This window comes from Mastomys coucha, unplaced genomic scaffold (assembly GCF_008632895.1).
Source record: "Mastomys coucha isolate ucsf_1 unplaced genomic scaffold, UCSF_Mcou_1 pScaffold3, whole genome shotgun sequence".
Lineage (NCBI taxonomy): Eukaryota > Metazoa > Chordata > Mammalia > Rodentia > Muridae > Mastomys > Mastomys coucha.
The window spans coordinates 69443473-69467782 of record NW_022196909.1 but is presented as its reverse complement, the minus strand read 5'-3'; the positions used below and the strand labels follow the sequence as shown (position 1 = coordinate 69467782).

General features: G+C 37.6%; 1 long non-coding RNA gene across 1 annotated transcript; it reads right to left on the bottom strand.

Moving 5' to 3' along the window:
• Positions 1–214: 214 nt before the first annotated feature.
• Positions 215–19539, bottom strand: LOC116075125. Its single transcript, XR_004112429.1, has 3 exons — positions 19277–19539; positions 14751–14860; positions 215–258 (listed from the first exon to the last, which is right to left on the bottom strand). It is a non-coding gene; the product is annotated as an uncharacterized LOC116075125 (long non-coding RNA).
• Between the last annotated feature and the right edge of the window lie 4771 nt (positions 19540–24310).

Genomic DNA, 24310 nt, shown 5'->3' with positions numbered 1-24310 from the left:
GGAGGGGAGGGGAAGAGGAAGGAGGGAGATGGAAGGTTACAAAATCTTCTGGGGTTGAGCTCCGAGGTAACAGATGGGGAGGGGGTGGATTTCCGTGAATGTTCTTTTCTCAGGGCCAAGCCGGATCCTTGTGATTGTCAGGCAGGATGTTAATCTCAGGGTTCTCATCCTTGTGATTGTCAGGCATGATGTTAATCTCAGGGTTCTCAATTATCTGGGGCAGGATGTTTATCTTAGGGCTCTCATGGTTCCCAACACCTATTAATGACACTCTGTTATGGTTGCAGACAAGGGCCTAGCATAACTGTCTTATGAGAGTTCTACCTAGGAGCCAATGGAAAGAGATGCAGATACCCACAGCCAAACATTAGAGAAAGCTAGGGGAATTGTGTGGAAATATTGGGGGATAAGAGTGAAAGACCCAAAGAGGTTAGGGATTCCACAAGAAGGTCAACAGTGCTAAGTAACCTTGGCCCTTAGAGACTCCCAGAGACTAAAACACCAATCAAAGAGTATGCGGGCTTGACCATGCTCATATGTTGCAGACATGTTGCTAGGTCTTCATGCTGGTCCTTCAACAACTGAGGTAAGGGTTATTACTGAACCTGTTGTTTGACTGTGAATTGAGTTTCCTTAACTGAACTGCCTTGTCAGGCCTGGATGGGAAAAGATGAGACTAGTCCTGCAGTGACAAGATCTACCAAGATGGGGTGAAGCCCAAGCCTTTCTCAGAAAAGAAGGGGTAAGGGAGGGACTGTGTAAGTGAGAACCTAGAAAGAAGGGTGGTTTTAATGCTTTGATTTTATTGGGAATCTGTGTTTACTGATGCTGAAGGTCCTCGTCCTCCTTTAGTTTTTGATCTATCAACAAAGTTGTCAGTAGACAATGACTGAGAAGGAGCAGGATAGTAAGAGCTGCATGGGTAGGACATAGAGTGAATAAGGAGACTCGGAGAGAGGAGAAGTAGATGCAGTAGCAGAGGAGATAAAGCCAACCAGCAATGTGAATTTTTGGGAAAGTGGTCTCTGGGCTTGGGATAGCAGGAGAAGATTAGAAGTGCTCATTCATTGAGTTAGTCTAAGCATTTTAAGACTAAATGGTGTGTGTGTATTGTGTGTGTGTGTGTGTGTGTGTGTGTGTGTGTGTGTGTGTGTGTTCTATTCGAAGATCCAAGATAGTTCCTGCATGGGTGCATTAGTGAAACTCACCAGGATATTTTTATGTATAAGCCAGTTTTATGTCTAAGCTAGTTACTGGGCCATTCCCATGTCCAGAAATCAGAAGAATCTAGGGTGTAGTTTCACTCCTTATGTTGGAGTTTTCCATCTATTATCCTTTTTAGGGCTGGATTTATGGAAAGATATTGTATAAATTTGGTTTTGTCATGGAATATCTTGTTTTTTCTATGGTAATTGAGACTTTTGCTGGGTATAGTAGCCTGGGCTGGCATTTTTGGTCTCTTATGGTCTGTATAACATCTGCCCAAGATCTTCTAGCTTTCATAGTCTCTGGTGAGAAGTCTGGTGCAATTTTATTGGTCAGCCATTATATGTTACTTGACCTTTTTCCCTTACTGCTTTTAATATTTTTTCTTTGTTTAGTGCATTTGGTGTTTTGATTATTATGTGATTAAGGAATTTCTTTTCTGATCCAGACTATTTGGAGTTCTATAGACTTCTTGTATGTTCATGGCCATCTCTTTCTTTAGGTTAAGGAAGTTTTTTTTCTATAATTTTGTTGAAAATATTTACTGACCCTTTAAGAAGGGAAGCTTTCTTTTCTTCTATACCTATTATCCTTAGGTTTGGTCTTCTCATTGTGTCTTGGGTTTCCTGCTGGATGTTTTGGGTTAGGAGCCTTTTTGTTTGTTTTGTTTTTGTTTTGTTTTGTTTTGTTCTTGTTTTGTTCTTGTTTTTAGAGACAGGGTTTATCTGTGTAGCCCTGGCTGTCCTGGAACTCACTCTGTAGACCAGGTTGGCCATGAACTCAGATATCCACCCACCTCTGCCTCCTAAGTGCTGGAATTAAAGGAGTGTGCCACCACTGCCTGGCAGTTAGGAGCTTTTTGTTTTTGCATTTTCTTTGACTGTTGTGTCAATGTTTTCTGTGGTGTCTTCTGCCTATCTCCTTCTCTCTCCTATCTCTTGTATTCTGTTGGTGATGCTTGCATCTATGACTCCTGATCTCTTTCTTAAGTTTTCTAAAGCCTGGGTCATCTCCTCTTGTGATTTCTTTATTGTTTCTATTTCCATTTTTAGACCTTGGATGGTTTTCTTCATTTCCTTCACCTGTTTGATTGTGTTTTCCTGTCATTCTTTAAGGGATTTTTGTGTTTCCTCTTTAAGGGCTTCTACCTGTTTACCTGTGTTCTTTTGTATTTCTTTAAGGGAGGAATTTATGTCCTCTATCATCATCATGAGAAGTGATTTTAAATCCGAATCTTGCTATTCCAGTGTTATGGTGTATCCAGGACTTGCTATGGTGGGAAAATTGGGTTCTGATGATGCCAAGTAACCTTAGTTTCTGTTGCTTATGTTCTTAGGCTTGTCTCATCTCATATGATTATCTCTAGTCTATCTGCTCTCACTATCTAACTGGAGCCTGTCCTTCCTGTGATCCTGGTTGTATCAGAACTCCTCCGAGTTCAGCTATCTCTGTGATGCTGGAATCCTGGGATCCTATGGTCCTGAGATCTGGAGTGTGTCAGAGCTCCTGGAAGTCAAGCTGCCTCTGGGACTGTGTGTGAACAAGCCATGATCCTGGGCATGTTACAGTGCCTGGGAGTGGAGCTTCCTCTGGGTGTTGTGGAACTGGCTGCATAGTTCATGCCCAAAGTCTGCTCAGAACACTGGCCCAGACTCGAAGGAACCCATGCAACTGGTAAGGCAGAGTTCCTGGGTGTCTGGGTCCTGCTGGTCCTAGTTACTTCCAGTGTTGGGGCAAATGTTGTGTCCTCTTAGCCTCTGATCCCATGGTTCTGGGAGTATTAGGGTGCCTGGGAATGGAACTTCCTCTGAGTGGTAGGGACTCACTGCCTCCAATATCTTCAAGAGGGTACTTAGTGCTATGAATTTTCTTCTAGTGTAGTATCCCAAAAGTTTGGGTATGTTGTGATTTCATTTCCATTGAATTTTAGAGTCTTTAATTTATTTATATCTTCTACAGGTAGATCAAGTTATCACTGACTAAGGAATTTTTCAGTTTCCATGAATATATAGGTTTTCTGTTGTTTTTTTTTTTTTAACTTTTATTGAATTATGATGAGAAAAGTTACATGATTTCAATTTATCTGAATTTGTTAACGTTTAGAAACATATTTAAAGTAAATAGAATTAAATCACATTCTTGTTTCCCTTTTGTGCCCCAACTCTTCCCAGAGACCCCACTTCAATACCTATAATATCTTTTTTGTCATATTTCTTTTTGTATGTGTGTGTGTTAATTTTTTTTTAATTTTTTATTAGATATTTTCTTTATTTACATGTAAATTTCTCCTGCACATGGTGGGTCTGATTGTTCAGGCAGCATGTGTATAGTAGAGGATTGCAAATTCGATCATCAATAGGAGGAGAGGACTTCGGCCCTGTGAAGGTCTGTGCCCCAGTGTAAAGGAATGCCAGGGCAATAAGTGGGAGAGGGTGGGGTGGCAGGCATGGTGGGGGAGGCAACAGGGGTTTGTTCTTATTGTTTTTGTTTGTTTGTTTGTTTTTTAGAGGGGAAACTGGAAAAGGAGACATTTACATGTAAATAAAGAAAATACCTAAAAAAAGAAAAAAGAAAAAAGAAAAAAAATACAGAATATCCACATTATACTCCACAGAATCTAAGAAGTTTAACAAGAAGGAAGACCCACACTAGAATGCTTCAATTCCACTTATCAGACCAAAACAGTCATAGGTGACAGAGGGAGGGAGAGACCTGGGTAAGATGGTAGAGGGGGAAAGGAGAATAGAATCAGTTATATGGGGAGACAAGGGGGAAACAAGGGGGCCAGTAGGATCAATGGAAATATGCAGCTGTGGGGTTTGTGGGGAGGAACCTTTAGAAAGCCCCAGAAACCTGTGATGTCAAAGGCTCCCAGGACTCAATGGGGTTGACATTAGCCAAAATCCCCAAAAGTTTAGAGATAAAAAATGGAGAGACCACCTTCAGTAGTTAGACAGGGCCCACAACTTGCCTTCAGAAATTTTGACTCAGAATTATTCCTGTGTAAAAGAAACAAAAGACAAAAATGGAACAGACATTAAAGGAAAGACTATCTAGTGACTAGTCCCATGGGCAGATCCATCCCAAGGGTGGGCACCAAATCTTGACACTATTATGAATGCTATAGTGTGCTTGCAGACAGGATCCTGGCATGGTTTTCCTGAGAGGCTCTACCAGTAACTTACTGAGTCAGAAACAGATATTTACAGCCAACAATTGCACTGAAGTCAGGGAACCCTAAGGAAAAGTTAGAGGAGAGATTGAAGGAGCTGAAGAGGATGGTAACCCCTTTGGAAGATCTATAGTGCCAATTAACCTGGATTCTGGTAGATCCCAGAGACTAAGCCACCAACAAAATTGCATACAGGGACTTGTCTAAGGCCCTGGCACATATGTAACAAAAGGAACGCTGCCTTGTCTGGTCTCACTGGCAGAGTATGCACTTTATTCTGTAGATACTTGATGCCCCAGTGAAAGGGATGCAGGGTTGGTGGGAGTACCCTCTGAAAGGTAAAAGGGAGTGGGGTGAAGAACTCTGGGTGGGGGAACCAGGAGGGGAGCTACATTTGGGATGTAAATAAATAAAAAATAAGTAAGTTATATATATATATACATATATATGTGTGTATATATATATGAGTATGTGTGTGTGTGTGTGTGTGTGTGTGTGTGTGTGTGTGCGCGCGCAAAGGGTTCTTTCAATCTTTTTTTATGTGCTGTGCTGAAGTTTGCTTTATGATGGATTATATGGGCAATAGGTTCCATGAGATTCTGAGGAGAAAATATATTCTTTTGTGTTTGGGTGAAATGTTTAGATATCATTTGAATCATAACCTTCCTTAGATTTGTTATTTCTCTGTTTAGTTTCTGTCTTGATGTTCTTTCCATTGTTGAGAGTGGGGTATTGAAATCTCCCTCTATTGATATGTGGGGTTTGATGTGTGATATAAGCTTTAGTAAGATTTCTTTTACAGATGTGAGTGCCCTTCATTTGAGAAATTCAGAATTGAGATGTCTTCTTGTTTTCCTTTGATGAGTATGAATTGTCCTTCCCTGTCCCTTTTGATTAGTTTCAGTTGAATGTCTATTTTATTAGATATTAGAATGGCTACTATAGCTTGTTTCTTGAGTCTACTTACTTTTTCTAGCCCTTTATATTGACACAATGACTATCTTTGTTGCTGAAATGTGATTTTAGGGGACGGAAGAATTGTGGATTCTGTTTATGCATCCATTCTGTTACCCTGTGTTTTTTACTGGGAAATTGAGTTCATTGATATTGAGAGATATTAATGACAAATGATTGTTACTTCCTGTTATTTTTATGTTGGTGGTGGTTGTATGTGTGTGTGTGTATGTGTGTGTGTGGTAGGGTACATGTGTGTGTTTTGCTTCGGTTGCGTTTGTTTAATGCTGTGAAATTAATTTCTTGTGTTTTCTTTAGTGCAGATAGTTTCATTTGGGTTAATTTTTTTTCCTCTGTAGGGCTGGGTTATTGGAAAACTAGTGTTTAAATTTGGTTTTGTCATCTAATATATTGGTCTCTCCATCTATGTTGATTGAAAGTTTTGCTGGGTATAATAGTCTAGGCTGATGTCTATGGTCACTTAGGGTCTGCAGGACCTCTTCCAGGACATTTTATCTTTAAAGTCTCAGGTGAAAATTTTGGTACAATTCTAATAGGTCTGACTATATATGTTACTTGACCTTTTCCCTTGGAGCTTTTAAAATTCTTTTTTTGTTCTGTACATTTAGTGTTTCAATTACTGTGTGACAAGCAGAGTTTTTTTTCTGGTCCAATCTCTTTGCTATCTGTAAGCTTCTTGTACATTTATAGGCATTTCTTTCTTTATGTTAGAAAATGTTTTCTGGACCTCTCAGCTAGAAGTCTTATTCTTCTGTTCATATTATACTTAGGTTTCCTCTTTTCATAATGTCCCAGATTTCTTGGCTGTTTTATGTCATACCCTTTTTAGATTTTGTATTTTCTTTAACTCATATATTGATTTCTTCTATTATATCTTCTATGCCTAAGATACTCTCTTCAATATTCTATATTCTGTTGGTGATGCTTAGTCTGTAATTCCAGTTCTCTTTCCTAGATTTTCCATCTCTAACACTACCTTCGTTTGTATTTTCTTTATTGCTTCTCTTTCCCCTTTTAGGTCTTGGAAAGTTTCATTCATATTCTTCTCCTGTTTCATTTTATTTTCTGCATTTCTTTATACTTACTTGCCTACACTTTTAATGCCCCTACCTGTTTGAATGTATTTTCCTTTAATGGTTTATTCATTGCCTCTTTAAAGGCCTCTATCATCTTCATTAGACTGGATTTTAAAGCATCTTCTTATGCTTCAGTTTCATTTGGTTATCCAGGGATTGTTGTAGCAAGATAGGTGGGCTCTGATGGTGCAATATTGTGCTGAGTCTCATTGATGGTAATTTTAGGCTGTCCTTTAGGCATTCTGGTTTTCCCTGGTTTTAGCCAGATCATCTTTATGGCAGCAATGCTTTTCAGAAAGATGAGGGAAGTGATGGGTCGGTCATACAATGAAGGTCAGAGTATCTGAATCTGCTGGTTGTGCCTCTGGCAGACCCCACTGTCAAGGGATTGGTGGTGAAATATTCCAAGCTAGCAGTTCTTAGAGACTCTATCACCATAAGAGTCCTCAGGACCAATGAGCAAGTCCAGAGAGTGACAGTGGAGCTCAGGGGACTGTATGGAACACACTTCTACAGGCCATTCCTGTTGGTCCCAAATCAGAAGAGATTGGTGGGGTAGGGTTCCAAGCTCCTTAGTCCTCAATGGGTTTCCATGGAGAAGCAGGATTGTATTGGGTTTCCACTAGGCTACTCTGGACAGAAGAGCTCACCCAGAGCTAGACAATGGTGCTCAGAGGATCTCTCACAACTCACTTTTGAAAGCTGTGTCCCAGGAGAACCTGATTGGTAAATCCCTGACTTTTTTTTTTAATTGACAACTTATTTCAAACAATATATTCTGATCATTCTCACTAATTTCTCCCAGATCCTTCTTATTCTGCTTTCACCCAATTACATGCTCTCTCTAATACTAAGAAACAAATAACACACACAAATAAACAAATTACCAAAACCCTGCAAATGCTACCCATGTGAATTTATAGAGTATATATTTTGTAATAAATTTTAGTATGAGTTAACTTACCTGTATTGCTGTGGATCAAGCATGCAATTTGGCTTGGTCAAAATTTGTTTCAACTCTTGACAAATGTACCTTACTATTTTGTAAAACTTTTCAACCTAGCACCACAGTTCTCAAACTCTTTTGTGGCTAGACCCAGTCTGTGTTGTAACTTTCTTTGTTTATATGTCTAAGGTCATAACCTTTGAGCTAATATGGGGAAATTGCCAGAGGCATTAGAAGTGAGTATCACATAATTGACTCTATGAAAGACCTTAGAATTTAGGTAAATACTCCAGCATCAGTTCAGGAGGCTCAGGCTGATCCTCAAGATTTTTTTCATGTGAATATAATTCATATGTGACTTTCTTTCTTCCTGAATACTTAAATAATGGCTACTGTTCATCCAGGCATCTTTAATCATTCCCCTCCAGTTTCATCTTACCATCAGGACATAACTTATGACCCTCACTACTCCTCCCCCAAAACACACAATTGGTGACTGAATGTTGTATGTACACCCAAGCTATTGTTATTTTCTCTGAGTGACAGGTTAAGAAATATTTCAGTATTTAAACAAACAAAAAGAATAGAATTCATGAAACCATATTTAGTAGTAGTAGCCTGAGTAGGATACATGTTAAGGATTGAAGAAGTTACTCTACAACCATTAACAGCTACATAACTCTGACTTTGTAACCCTACCCTGATTATGTGAAGAATGCATCCTCCTATTTCTAAAAGAACTCAATGCTAGGAATATTCTGGCTGCATATTTTTTATAAAAATTTAAATATTGTTATTCAGTTAATTAGAATTTGAAACACCAACAATCCAATAATAAAATTTTACCTATCTAAATTCCTTAATGTATGAGCAATGGCAAGCAAGTTTCTATTAGAACAGGCATTATATTCTTCTGGTGCTAGGCAAAAGCCATCTCTTACAGTTTTTCCTGTGGAAGAAGTATTTGCAGAAAACAATGTGTCAAGCAGTTATCCAGTAAGCTTCAGTGTTGTATTCATCCCTCAGACCAGTCAACAATGTTTGGTCCCATGGCTGTACTTCCTGTACTTCCCTTTTAATCTGCTAAGGTAAACTGTATTTCAGTAGAAAATATATTTTCATGATGGACTAGGCACCCAGGGAAATATTGAGATGACATAAATTCAAGGTATTGAGGCAAGGCTTATACTCCTTGATGAGAAATTCCAGCAGAGGGAGAGATGGCAAGTTTCATATGAAAGATTGAAGGAGAAGCAACTGGTTTGGGGGAACAATTACCTCTTGCAACAGATCCCAGAGCATTGGACTAACTAGTAACTCTCTTAAAGTCTGGGCACAAACACTTGGTTGAAAAGAAACATTTTTTAAATCTGACAGGGTCACAGCCCAAGAAATATCCAATCTTTAACATGTCTGTACTTGTAAGGATGTGCATGTCATTTGTCAATTTCCACTTTTTCTCCAGTGCTGCCCCTCTTGAGGACCAGAGTGAGGACACAGGTTACTTTAGTTAACATAGGTTATATCTTCTAACTGACCCATAGCAGAAATGGCTCAAATATACTAGAGACTTTTTTACTTATAGAACCTTTAGAGAGTCACAGTACTAGCAGACAGGTAACTGAACAACACTCAAAAGCTTCACTATTAGTCTTCTACATCTTTCAACAGGAAAGGGAAGATAATATCTGAGAACCTCCTCATCTCTTCCTACATTCAAGATCAAATACAAGTCTCACATACATACAATGTGTTCTTACTACAGTTATGCCTCAAGTTTCCCAGTTTCTTATATTGTAGACCAGAATGAATATTTTTCAACACCCTATACAGAATCAGTTTACCATATTAATTTCTTCAAGATATTTTTTAAATATACACTTTTCTACTATAAAGTTTCATTACTCCTCAATATCTTTAGAATACTAAGATTTAAACCAATAATTTATGGTTGATTTCTATGTACTTTTGTTCATTATGCTCCTGCTTCATGGTTGGTATGATGCTTTTCCAATAATTCAAGCCAGATCTTCCTTGTGGAAATACTTTGTTTATATATGAATGATATGAAATCAAAATATATACTATATTCATTTCCATCTTTCCCTTGACATGGATTTGCTGTTCTTAGTCATCTATTCATATGAGACTTTTGTTAGAATTGATGAATCAATATGGATACTGTGATCTTTAAATGAGTACAGTCTTCCTAGTCTTCTATGTTTTGATAATTGTTCCACAGTTGGCGCAACTTTTTGGGAAGGAATTGAAAGCATGACCTTGTTAAAAGAGGTGTGTCACTGGGTAGCATTGAGGTTTCAAAACTTGTGCCACTCCCAATGTCTCTCTTAGCCTCTTATTTTCAGTTAAAGATGTGAGCTCTCAGCTGTTTCATGTCTTTTTTCTGCCATCATGGACACTGACACTCTGAAAGCTAATTAAATGCTTTCTTTTTTCTTTCTTTCTCTCTGTCTCTCTCTTCCTTCCTTCCCCTCTCCCTCTCTCTCTCCCTCCCTCTTCCCCCCTCCCTCTCCCTCTCCCTCCCCCCCCTCTCTCTCTTTCCTGCTTTCTTGCTTTTTTAATAAACTGCCCTGGCCATGGTATTTTGTTGTCATACTAATAAAAAAAAACAAAACAAGCAAACAAGTGCTTTATTAACTAGCTCAGCATTTACATAAAGTTTTATTTTCTATGGCTTTCATCAAGTCTACAATACTATGGGTTTGCTACTATATTATTGAATAAAATAGTTTACTTCTCCATAATATTTATGTGCTTCAGTTCTCCATCATCTTCATACTGTAAGACCTGGTACCTATTAATCTCTTCACTCTCAGTATGTTCCTTTTTTCTTTTCATACAGATGAAATCACATAGTTTATAGCATTTTCAAACAGGCTTCTTTTACAGAGACAAATGTATTTTGGATACTTTAATGTCTTTCCATGGCTCAGTAACTCATCTTTCTATGATCTATCATATTTCGTCATATGTAGGTACCAGCATATTTATTCATTTACCTACCTACACAGTTACTTGTAGTTTTTGACAATTACTAGCAAAGCTAATATGAATATTGATATACACTTTTTGGTATAGAGAAAAGGCTGTAGTTATTTGAATAAAGACACATTTGAAAGGTGCTGTAATCTTCTGGAACTACTAACATAGTGTCTTTATGGGATTGCTGGAGGCTAAAGGTCTATTTATACATTTATGAGTTTTATTTTTCAATCAAGTCCAACATTTGACAGAGAAAATTAAGATCCTTCTTGTCTCTTGCTGAAAGGAGAGAGTGGATGTTATAGAGTATGATTAAATAATTTCCAAGGGGTGGGGGGAAACACTGATCTCTGATAGAAATCAACTTATCTACATTAATGATATGTGATGACCCTGACAGTACATGTTTGATTCTGTTATGTAAGGAGTCAAAATGAATTACTGGTATTTTGAAAGAATTAGCTTTTTCTGGATGACTTTGTGGCTTAGGTATTTATTCATTGTTATTACAGAAGCTGGATTATAATTCTAAGACCTACCTAAGCTAAATAATGAATCAAAGGCTATTCTGGTGAGATCCTGTCCAAAAATAAAAAGGAAAAGGAGGACTGGGAAATAATGCAGTGGGAGAATGCTTGTCTAGCATGCACACAGCACTGGTCCAATGTCCAGTGCTACTTTAACTTACTAACTTTCTCTTGTGAATCTCTATTCTCAGTTTCAGAACTTTCTACTGAGATGTATACAGTTTCATTCTGGAAACTTAAATTTAAACTCTTCTTTGCTATGGGCTTTTCTTCTTTCCTAATATGACCATTATTAATTTACCTCTACATGCTGTTTTTACAGCATTATAAAAGCTTAATATGTTGTATTTCCACTTTTGTATAATTCCAAATGTATTAAACTTTTTCTTGCAAATTCATCTTTAGCATGTATGCTGCTTCACATAATGTTGTTTCTTAGCTCTACAGGGATTTAGGAACTTCTCAGCTCCCTGTCTGTTATTTATTTCTAGTTTGACTTGAGACTATATTCAATATGGTTTCCATTCTTTTAGATTCATGTTTAATGTGCCAAAATGTGAATTATAACATACTGTGGCAAACTACAAATACAGATCATCAAATGAATTTTGGAAGGTAAACATAGGAAGGAAATGAGGGCCACACATACAGGGATTGGGTTGGGTTGCCATACCAGTTGATAGAATCAAGAAGTTTCAGGAACAAGCAACACTACCAAAATTCCCCAGAGATAATGTATGTTTTATGTAGTGTATCTCAAACAGAGCTATCAGAGACAATAAATGTCCTTACTTGGGACCAAATTATCTATAATCAAAAGTTTTAGCAATACCTCTTGCCAAAGACCAGCCCTGGCTTGCTCAGTGTTCTGAAGAATGGGATTTTGGAGTGGCAGAAACACAACTTGAAGTCAACTTGTGTGATACAAGCTGACAGCACTATATTCTGCTCCTCCTGGCTCTCCAAATAGCTATCTAGAGATCTCCAGGTTGCTCCATAACTCAGCTCTCACAGACAAAGCCCAGTCTTTTATTTACTTATCAATACAATTGTCCACACCAGGTTTCCTTTTGCTTATCCCATAAATCAGCATTTTATGACCTTAGCTCTTTGGTTCTTAAAAAAAGGTAGCAAGTACATTTTTTTAAAATGATGGCAAATGAATTCAGAAATGTGCCTGTCTTTATAAGCACAGATAGCTCTGCTATCATCACTCCCCAAATCTCTTTATCTCCTTCCTTAATATGTTTCTGAAAAGCTGGCTCATAGTGCATCTGGCTCTGATTTCTTTAGGTCTGTGAGTCCCCTCATATACTTTATACTACATCCTTATATTTTGCATAGTTGAGAAATTATATATTTTTTGAATTTATGTATTCAGAGTTCATTCCCACAGCCTTAAGTGCTGTCACAGTCATACCATGTTTGCTAAGGATATAGACACAGCCTGCTTCCCTAACTCACACTGCTTCTAATTATCATTGAGTCATTAACCTTCCCAGGAAGAACATTCCCCAATAAAATTGGCAGGGGGAATATCTTGAAGTTGCAATATAAAGTAGATTATGTACATTATACAGACAATTCTCATGCTTAGCAACTGTCAACTCTTGGGGAAATCCAAATCCTGGACAGGAACCAAGTCACACTGTACATTCCTCTGGCATGCAGGACTCTACTTCAACTCATTCCTAAATCTGAATAATAAACTTCACATATCCACCTTATCGTTTTTTTTTTTATTTTTTTAGAAATTCTTTACCATTTAGACCCCACCATAAATAAATCTTTAGATAATATAACTCAGAAATCCAGAGGATCAAATATATTATATAGAAAAGTGAGTAAGTTTCAACTCACCCTTGGGAAGTTGATGACTATAGTTCAATGTGTCTCACTCTTTCCCTAACCACTTCTCTTCCTATTAACCCTGGTGCTTAAATATATGTTAAAATGTTGTTTGATAAACCTCAATTCTACAATTTGCTAACTAATAATGGAGTTATTTTCAACTACAGAGCCAAGAATAAAGTTTTGCATGGGTGAGGTCTTTGAAACTATACCACAGTAGAGTGATGCCCCTACCCTGCCACTACTGAAGATATGAGCCTGAGATATTTTAATAATTATGCTATTAGTAGAAGGTCTTTGGGTAGTGGCCTTCAGAGGTGCTTCTCATCTTCACAACCATCAGGCAATGACAGAACCTGAGTTTAGTGACATGGAAGCTGAGAACCTTCTCTTACCTAGTGCAAACCATTTTTGAATACTTTATAATATCTAATAGAGTATGATACAAATGTAGCTGTTATATTTTAGAGTTTGGGTAATAATACGTATGAGGGTAAGTCGTGCATGTTTTGGTATGGATCAATGATTCACAAAGCTTCAGACCCTGTATTCAGACTGAATACAGGTACAAAACACAGAACTTGTGACTCTGGAGGGTTTTTCAATTTCTTTTGAGATGAGACCATACTGAGAATAGAATATTGTCACATTGCAAATGATACAAATCTCCATTTTTTTGTTGAAACACTTAGCTATTTTTCTCTACTATATATTGTGAGGATCAAGTAGGAATTTTAAGATAAAACTCATGAATATGAGTGAGGAGATTCCCCATAAGATGAATAAGATAGGTCCCAAGGGAGCTATTCTTTTTCTTTTATTTTTTAATTTCTTTTCAAGCAGACATGTATGCAGTTTGCCTGTATTATGTAACACAATTCATAGGGATTTGTGAACAAATGTCTACAAATTCTAATCTAAGAACTATTGGCAGACTAATGTCCAACTTTTTTAAACAATGAGTTTTCACTGGGGTTATTGCAGCAATAAGGGTGAGTGTGGAGGTTTGGATAAGAATGGCCTCTATACCCTCTTTTGATTAACTGTTTGGTCTATAGGGAGTAGAATCATTAGGATGTATGGCATAATTGGAGTAGATGTGGTCTTGGTAGAGAAAGTGTGTTATGTAGGGACAGGTTTTGAGGTCTTATATAACCTAGAGCTACACCAAATATTGTACGTAGTCTATTTCTGCCTTCAGGTCAAGATGCAGAACTGTCAGCTCCTTTTCTCCAACACCATGTTTGTGTGAATGCCACCATGCTTCACACTATGATAATAAAAGGCTGAACCTCTGAAGCTGTAAGTCAGCCCAAATTAAATGTTGTCCTTTATAAGAGTTGCCATGGTCATGTTGTCTCTTCATAGCAATAAAACCCTAACTAATAAAGAAGTGGATACCAGAGATTATAGTATTTCTGGGATAAGCCTGGCCATATTTTGTGTTTGGAGGAATATGGATTTGGGATTTGGATTATGAAAACAGTAGAATACTTTAAGCCAGGATTAATGGTCCATACTCATAGAAGCATGGAAAACAGTGAAGCTAAGGGTGATTTTAACTATGGGGGTCTTGGTGAAGGGGTTTCAGAAGAGAAAAATTTTAGTATATTGCCTAAAGATTGTGATATTTGGGTGATGAGTGTGGCTGCGTTTTGTTCATATCTAAAGAGTCTGCCTGAAGCTAAGCTGAAGCGATTTTGATTAATTGCATTGGCAAAAGAAATATCAAAATTGTGGTTCAGTCTTATGAGGAGCATTTTGATGAAACTGAGTAAGTTGGAGAAGGAACAATATAGTTTGTGGCTCAAGGATTAAAGGAGCACCAGGAAATGTAATAGAGCTAAATCCTATGTTCAAGAAGACAAGTAGATTAAAGATATTAAATGGAATTTAGGTAATGGTGACTATGGGGCAAGATCCCATCCCACAAAATATTCATCTTATGAAAAAGAATGAAAGAAAAGCTTAGGTCCAAGTGTAGTGGTACATACCTTTAATACCAGAAGTTAGGAGATAGAGGAGTGCGGATCTCTGATTTCAAGGTCAGCTGGTCTATAGAGAAAGCTCTAGAACAACCAAGCTTAAGCACTGAAGGAAACAACTGAAAAAAAATATAGTGAAGTTGTAATTGAACAAAGATGCCATGTTCCAACCCCAACAAGCAGTAGACCTTACAGACCTGGCCATGTACTTCTGGGTTTAGAGTCTACTCAGAAGTAGGGGACTATGGAAATTTTCTATAGACTAAGGGAAGTTAATGAGACCATTGAATTAGGTTTTGAAAAATCTAAGCCTACAGGATACCTGCAAAGAAAAGCTACTAGTAGGGAGTAAAAACAACCAAACAGAAAGAAGTGTGTTGCAGTCAACAAAAATGAAAGGAGTTGGAGATCTGAAGTGTGTTTGGCATCAGATGAGGAGGTACAGAGTTTGTAGTTTAACTGCTTGTTTTCAGTTTTGATTTGGTCCAGTATTTCCTCATCATGCTTCCTTTTGGAATGGTAACATATATTCTATGCCATTATATGTTGAAAGTATGTGAGCTCCATTTTTATTTTGATTTTATAGAGTATTGCAGTTGAGAGATTGCCTGTATCTAAGAACAGACTTTTAACTTTGCACTTTTAAACAACTTTGAGACAGATATAGATAATGGAATCTCTTAAAGTTAGACTATGCTACCTGTAATTTTAAAAACACATTTTCTCCTTTGCTCAAGACCACAGCCAGTGTTCCAGGTTTACATATTTCTCCTGGCTTAGCTCTGTCAATGGCCAGCTTCTGCCTTTACTGTGAGCTGTGGTTTCTCTCCCAGCCCATCCAGGCTTAGCTTTGCCAATCATCAATTGCCTTGATTTCTCTCTATCTCTACCCATCTTTGCTCCTCAGAAGAAAAACAAAAACACACACTCAGCTTCTCAGCTTTATTATTTTAGAACTTGCCAGGCAGCACAATTGCTGAGCACTGAATCTCCTGCGCTAACATTATCAGCAAGCCTATATCAGCCATCTGCATGTGGCAGAGTCCACCAGTCCTAGCTACCCCAAGATCTTATATGGTTGTTTCATGCTCCTTCTTCCAAAGCCTGGCTGGCGTCCAAATATTAAAATTTTAAAAATAAAAAGTATGATTTAAATAATGTACATGGGGATATAATTCCCACCTTTTTGTTTTTTAAAAGCCAATTCTCAGAGTGCCATGCACATGTTTAACAATTTCTTGTCCTGAGAATTATATGAAGTCTAGTAATATGGGTAACATTAAATTGTTGACAAGACATCTCAAATGTTTGACTGTAATAGTCAGTTCCATAATCTATTTTAATCTGATTATGAACACCAAGCATAGAAAAATAATGTAGGCAATGACCAACTACATTTTTAGTTGCTTTTCTAGTTAAGGCAATTGCAAATAGAAAACCTAAAAAGGTATCAATAGTCACATGTGCATATTTTATTTTTATTTTTATTTTGTAATCAGAAATATAAGTATCCATTTGTAATAATTGATTAAGTATAAGTCCTCGAGAATTAACACCATTATGTGGTACAGGTAGGAACTGAGCACAAGTCTTTACCATTTGAAATGCACATTCTCTAAAAGTACCAAATTATTCTCAAGCCATTACTATTTTGATGATATAAATAATGAGATTATATGGCTAATTTTCTTGTGTAAGGCCTATAATCTGCCTGGGATACAAATATGCTGTGGCATTGCCTTAAGGGGTCTTGTCCAGGCAGTCTACAATGAGTTTTTAAATGTCCAAAGACAGTCCTTTAAAGGAACAGTACTTTTGGGCTGGTGAGATGGCTCAGTGGGTAAGAGCACTGACTGCTCTTCCCAAGGTCCTGAGTTCAAATCCCAGCAAACACATGGTGGCTCACAACCATCTGTAATGAGATCAGATGCCATCTTCTGGTGTGTCTAAAGACAGCAACAGTGAATTACACCAGAACTAGTGGGGGTGGAGTGAGCAAGCCCACAGAGGCCCTGAGTTCAACAGCAGCCACACACATGATGGCTCACAGCCATCTGTACAGCTACAGTGTACTCATACACATAAAATAAATAAAATAAATCTTTAAAAAAAAAGAGGAACAGTACTTTCTCTTAACTTAAATTGTATATATATCTAATATATATGTATATATGTGATACAAATATATATACAATTGCAAAATTTAACAATTAGCAGTATCTAAAGAGGAATGATTTTAAGCAATTGTAAACCCTGAGCTATATATATATATATATTGGCTATCTATATATAAATTAAAAATTTGATTTTAGCACTTTAAAAACATTGACTACAGCACATAGTTCAATTATTTGTGCTGAAGTAGAGGGAAACACATGAGAATAAACATGTGATGTAATCACATATACTTTTCTCCCATAAAAGGACTGTTTTTAAATACAGTAGATGTATTCTTTATGGAATGCATACATAAATTTACAGGAAATATATTATCAATTTTGCCTAAAATGTTTGCTATGTAATAGGCCAAATATCTATCAATATTCTGCAGTAACCAACTTAATTGCAATTTGAAACAAGGAATAGATGTCTCATCAGGTTTCTAAGACATCCTTTCTAAAATACTTTCATGATTCTATCCTACAATTCTTTTTCTTTTTCTGATTTATTATTAGATATTTTCTTTATTTACATGTAAATTTCTCCTTTCTCAGTTTCCCCTCTAAACAAACAAACAAACAAAAACAACAAGAACAAACCCCTGTTGTCTCCCCCCTCCCCATCCCTGCCACCCCACCCTCTCCCACTTATTGGCCCTGGCATTCCCCTACACCAGGGCACAGAACCTTCACAAGGCTAAGGTCCTCTCCTCCTATTGATGATCGAATTTCCAATCCTCTACTATACACATGCTGCCAGAACAATCAGACCCACCATGTGCAATTCTTTATTAACACCACAACAGCTTCATAACGGGATGTTAAAATTTTACTTGGAGATGAAGAATGATGAATCTACATTAATGCTCTCTTTTGCTAAAGAATTGCTGTGGGCACATTGAGTAACAATAACTAACAATTGATAACAATTGATTACAGAGCTTCCTCTACTTTCTGCAAAGCTCTTTGTCTCTTACCAGTTAATTTGCATCCCTCTTGACATTATCTAACAAAAGCTTAAATCCTCTTGTGGTGAGCTTAAAGGTGAGGTCTTAGCCAATAAACTTCTCCTGAAAGCTTTTGAAAATAATTTAAAGTAAGCAAATCATTTCTTTCTTGAATTTTCTGTACCACATTTTCTAGGATAAACTGAGGCCCCAAATATTGAAAAAGATATTGCCTCTGAAACTTTTCTGGAGCAACAAATACTCCAAAATTTTTAAAGCTCATGGTGTAAGAGCAAAGTTAGTAAAATTTCTTTTTAGAGGGATTAGATAATAAACATACACTGAAAATTTCAAAGTCCTGTCCAGGCCCAAAGATTATATACACCTCCTGCAGTGAGGACAGATTCCAGGAGAGCAATTCTCTGTCTGTCTATGCCTCTAATTTTTGACAGTTTTTCCTAGGATGATTTATATTTAAAACATTCTTTATCACCTTGGTGCTGTGAAAGCATTGCTTGTAAATACTGTAGGCCCCTGAAAGGCAGCAAACATAGCTAGACTCTGATTGTATGAGGGTCTAATTTTTGCACAAAGATGAATATATCCAGATAAGTCTGTCTTTGCTTATGGTCTGATGGCCTCATAGAGCTGCATTAGCATTCTCGTAAGACAATTATGTAACAAAAGGAATGCCTTCTGGAGGGTCTCCGAAAATTTTACTAGCTGTTTTTAGTAGTACAAACTCTTTGAAACAGTTTATCCAGAGCCTGTTTGATACCAAATAAATTCTCACTGAGATCTCCTTTCTAACCTTGAGGGGTTAAATTTTGCTTCTACCACTGTATCCAATAAAGCTTATGCAAAAGGAGCATTGGGCCTATAGTGGCAACAGTTGTTTTCAACTATTATTACTCTTGAAATCATGCTAATTACAAAATATAGGTGAGTTAAGAATCCTGAGCTTGCAATCAAACTCCAAACTGCAGCCAATGGAACACTGACAATTTTTTCATACTTTTTAAGTTTCTTTTGTAATATTAAGGCATAACCATAACTTTAACAAACAAAACCCAGTTTTAAACAATCTGTTCTCTTTAAAATCAACACCAAAAGTATTATTGTTACTCTACAAAGTTGGGATGCCAATTCTAGAGCTCTGAAATAGCTGATATCTATTTTCCTTCTCTTTTGCTAAAATGTCCCAGACAGGGGACAACTCCATTTCTGAAACCTAGTCTCTTTCTCTTTAACTACTTCTTGGCCATCTAGCCAATGTTTACAAACTTTCAATAGAATATTTTTTATTATTATTTTTTTAAATCCTTTTTTCTTAACCCTTGTTCCTCATGTCTTGAGGGATGCCTTGAGAGCCTTTATAAGCAGTTCATGCTTACTTAATCTTGTCCCTTAGTTTCATCACTCTACTTACCTTTCTTGGATCAATCTCACAGCCAATTGGATGATCTGTGGAGCTCCCTATGGAGATCTTCACTCACTTCTTTATAAAGCAGTGATCCTGAGCAGGGGGAGGGAGGATGTCCTCTTTGGGGAGTGGTGGTCTTCTTGGACTCCAGACCCAGGGGCCACATGGTGGATGCCAGTTGTGCCAAACCATGGGGCATTCAGCAGGGACCTAGGACAAAGAAGAGAGACTGAGGCGGAACAAGAGACACAAAGGATGAGAGCAAGATAAGTGTCTGATCAAGCTCTGAAAACTTTACTTCAGGGATGGCAATATAAGCATAAACAAGAGGAAGCTCCAAGGAGGGGGAAGAGCCCTGGGGGCTTTCCGAAGGCCAGGTGGCAATCTTCAGTCTCTGAAACCAGCGGTCACAGTGTCCTCCATACCCACAAATATTCTTTTTTGTTTGTTTGTTTGTTTGTTTTTTGTTTTGTTTTTGTTTTTTCGAGATAGGGTTTCTCTGTGTAGCCCTGGCTATCCTGGAACTCACTCTGTAGACCAGCCTGGCCTCACCCACAAATATTCTTAATGTTAGACTATACAAGTCCTCTCAGGGCTGTATGTGTAAGCTAGTAAATTTCCATGAAGCCATGGTTAAGGTCATGGCTCTTGGCACTTTGTTACTGAGGTCTAAAATAAGAAGTTGGATATATTTTAACTTGGTTTTATATAAAAGTTAATTATTAAATATTAACACAAGTAGAAGTGGTTCAAGAGCAGAGTTAAGGATATATATTAAATGTACATATTAAATGCACCACTCAAACATTCAAAATGTATGTTTGCACTTATAAATATATATCAGTTAGGAAGAAGGAAAGCTTCTTAAGTTACTCAAGCATGATGATTATTTATATCAGCATTTATATTGTATTACCATAGCAGCTACAGACAAGTGCTATCAGTCAATTACAGAGTCCAATATATACAGGCAAAACCCTTTAGCATGGGCATTGGAATGTCTGGGAACAACCTTATGAGTGTTCCCTAAAGAACATATTTGGATGTGCAAGTTGTACTAAAAATCATTTTCCAGTTAAATAAGATCATCAGAAAATTAACATTTTAGCATGTAACTGCAAAATAATGACTTAAACAATGCACCATGGCAAACACTACAGATAGCTTAGTGCCTTTGATCATCTCTGCCTTAAATCTTAACATCAAAGAAAGCATACACTCTACGTTACCCAGGGCTGATAGTTGGCAAGAAATAAATAGCTTGGAAATATAGAGAGGTGGTAAGATAATTAGCCATGTTTCAGAGAGGCAAAATTATTCAAACAGGGGTTAATGTGCTTGTGCACTAGGATGAAACTAAGAGAGCATGATTAAAATGCAGAGTTAATGAGGATGCTGATAAAAGTTAAAGGCAGAGATGAGATTATAGAAATTTGAGAACTTGAAGATGGAGGATTTTCACAAAATACTAGTGAAATATAAAATAATTTCCCAAAGGATTTCCCCTCAAGTAACTAAGCAGAGTAATTCAGTGTTAAATAAAATGTGACATAATGCCATGCATTCTAATGTTAAAAAAGAACAAAAGTCATTCAAAATAACAAAGAAACCTTTGAGACATTTTTACTGACCCACTATACACTACTGTGAATCTTTGGATCTTTAAGCCCTCACAAATTTTTCCTCAATTTTAGATTTCCAGTTTTCCAGTCCTCCTCAGGTTACATTTTGCCTTCCACAAACATCAACTCCTAAATTTTAGAAACACAATAAACTTGCTGGAATGGTTTTAAATATCAATTTGCCACAACTAGAATCATCTAATCAGGGAGCCTTGACTGAAAAATTCTCTTGGTTGCCATAGTTGATGTGAAATGAACCACCTCATATGGGGGTGACACCTTTTAGTGGTAGTCCACAAGAAGAAAAAAAATGAAAGTCCAGGTTTTAAGAACATGCTACTGCCTTAGCCCAGGAGCTGCAACTAGCCCCTTCTGGCCACTTTTGCTCCATCAGGCTTCTCTCTCTGTCCACTTTTGCTCTGGGAGGGGTTGTGTTACCCAGTTATCCCACTCTTGAAGCCTTAAAATCTGTGGATAAAAAAAACACACAGACAGCTTTATTATTTTAGAATTTGCTGGCTAAGCACAATTGCTGGTACATATACCTCCTGCCTGGAAATTCACGCCCTTATAAATTATTACCTCCATTTCTCCTCTTGCCTTAAACTTAGTGCCTTGTAACAAATAGTCCCCACCAACATGCTTGGCCCCCACTTGTAGAGGAGGCTGCAGACTCTAGCTGCCCTGAGACTTTACATGACTGCTGCTCTCTTGTCATTCCAAAGCATGGCAGAAAACAGCCTTCTGTTTCCTTGTGTCTGCCTTTTTCTCCTGGGTCCCGGAAGTGCCAATTGTACCTTCTGCCCCTACCTTCAATTGGCAATTGGCTCCCTATCTTCTTGATTGACAAATCAAGAACCACTTAGGGAACCAGACCTTAGTGTTAGCATCTCCCCTTACATGAGGTGGTCTTGGTACATACCTTTAATTCTAGGACTTTGGAGGCAGGGAAAAACAGGACTCTGACTATAAGGCCAGCCTGATCTTCCTCCATGGTAGAGGAATAAGAAGTGCTCAGGAAAAAGGAGGAAAGGGGCACAGGTGGAACAACAGAGGGAAGGAGGGTCCTGGGAACAAGGTAAAAACTTCAGTAAGAGCTTCAGTCAAGACAAAGAAGGCTATATAGTAACACACTATCAAAACAAAAATAAAATGGTATGGAAGAAGAAAGATTATTCACTTTTGGCTCATTTTGTCCCCCTTTTGCTGCCAAGTTAATTCATTCTCATGCTGCTGCTGATTCCTTCAGCGATACTAGGATCAGCATTCTACACTTCCATTATCAACTTATGACCAGCAGTTTTTAAGGATTTTTCCAGGCCTTTGGCCCTAGAATGAGGGCTCCCAGTTCCATGGGATAAGCAACTGCTAGGTTCTCAGCCTCTTAGGTGTGAATCATCTGTTCTTATTAATTTGGTATAAGCTGATTAAATAAATCATAAACACATATAAACTATATATTTGTGAATGCCTACTTTATTTGGGCTTGACATTTACTCATTCTAGTCTGCTTATAATACCAAGAACATAGACATCATCTCCATGTAAAACGTATCCTAAATTTATACTCTATTCTAGAAGAAATATCTTATGTCTGTGTGGATGTAGCACTTGTCAGTAATATATCTGATGGCCTATTGTCCAGGCAGGAAATATGAGTCAGAACATCTGGGTGTCAGAAAGGATTCTGGGGGAGCACCAAGCAGGAGATTCACCTGGGAAAATATGATGAGATGGATGCATAATATCTGAGCACAAGTAACCCGCCCGCCACATGGCAGAATATATCAAGAAGAAATAGGCCGGGTGATGGTGGCACACGCCTTTAATCCCAGCACTTGGGAGGCAGAGGCAGGCGGGTTTTTGAGTTCGAGGCCAGCCTGGTCTACAGAGTGAGTTCCAGGACAGCCAGGACTATACAGAGAAACCCTGTCTCAAAAAACCAAAAAAAAAAAAAAAAAAAAGAAGGAAGAAGAAATGAGTTATTTTAAGTTATGTTCAATCAGAGAAGAGCCTAGCTATATGGCCAAGGTATTTGCAAATATATATTTAATGTCTGAGTCTTATTTCTTGTAGCATGGTGCTGGGAGGAAGAACTGGGACCTAACTAATACTATCCAAAGGAATGATTTGCTTTTTCATTCTGATCCTATACCCAGCAAGAAAAAGAGGCACAATATTCATGCCTACCCTTTTATGCAAGGCTTCTCCAAGATCAGCAAGAACACTGAGAAAGTGAGCAATATTTTATTGACCTAGTTCCCTGGTAGTTCTATATACTTAGTAAATACTTGTTCCCTAAATTCCATGGACAAATCATATTTTCCATGTATAACTCCACAAGTAGAGTTTCAAATGTTTTTCTCTATCAAAATATTGTCCGTAGCTACTATGTAGCCATTACTTACCTGCCAGACACAAACTGCCCTCAATCAATCACTACCACAGTCACCCTGTAGTCTACACCTTATTCTTCCGAGTTCACAAATGAATAAGGCAAGTGTTTTGGTATTAGAGTCCCTAGCATGTAACTATGTACATGGTTACTTTAGAGCCCAAATTCTGTATGGTTGCTAATAATAGGTTTATTGCCAGAGTCACTTATCACCGCCCTGTCACCTCTCCTCTAGTGAGTAGAAAGATCAAATTGTATGATGGTCTCTTAGGGACATAGGCTCATTAGTAACAGTGCTTCAGTAAATATTGTTGCAGTGACTTTGAAACCCTTAAGAAAAGGGTGGATGTACTGTTCATTTCTTATTAAAAATCACCATTGATATTTATTTATATTTTGGGTTGTAACCCTGTACTGAAGTACAGATAATGTGTACCACAATGCTTTGATAATAACAAAACAAGACAAAAACAAAACAGAACAAAACAAAAACAAGCAAACAAACAAAAATTTAAAATGAGTAAAACTATCTCCCTCATGTATGCAGTCATCTCAGGATGCTTTTCGTTTTGATTGTGTTAAAGTATACTACTGGGATTCTTCAAGGTTCTGTTCATACAGGTTTGGCTTTGGCTTTTTTTCTCTCTTTCCTCTCTCTAACCAAGACATTCCTTTCCTCCTTTGTCTTACCTGTGCCCCCTTTAGCCCTTTTTCCTGAGCACTTCTAGTTCCTCTACCATTGTCTTCTACGTAGTTTTATAGTTCAGACCCACTCTGAGACCCCCTTATTTGTATACCTGCAAATATTAAAACTTAGGGCCCTTATGAAAAGGAGACATGACTTTTGTCTGAATCAAGGTAACCTCACTGAAAAAATCCTATCTGTATCCATCTCTTTTCCATAGTCTATTGCTTTCATTATCCATTCATCTGTTGAAGGCTATCTAGTCTGCTTCCATGTCCTAGCAAGTGTGAATAGAGCACTGAGGAACATGGATGAGTATATATACATATATATATATA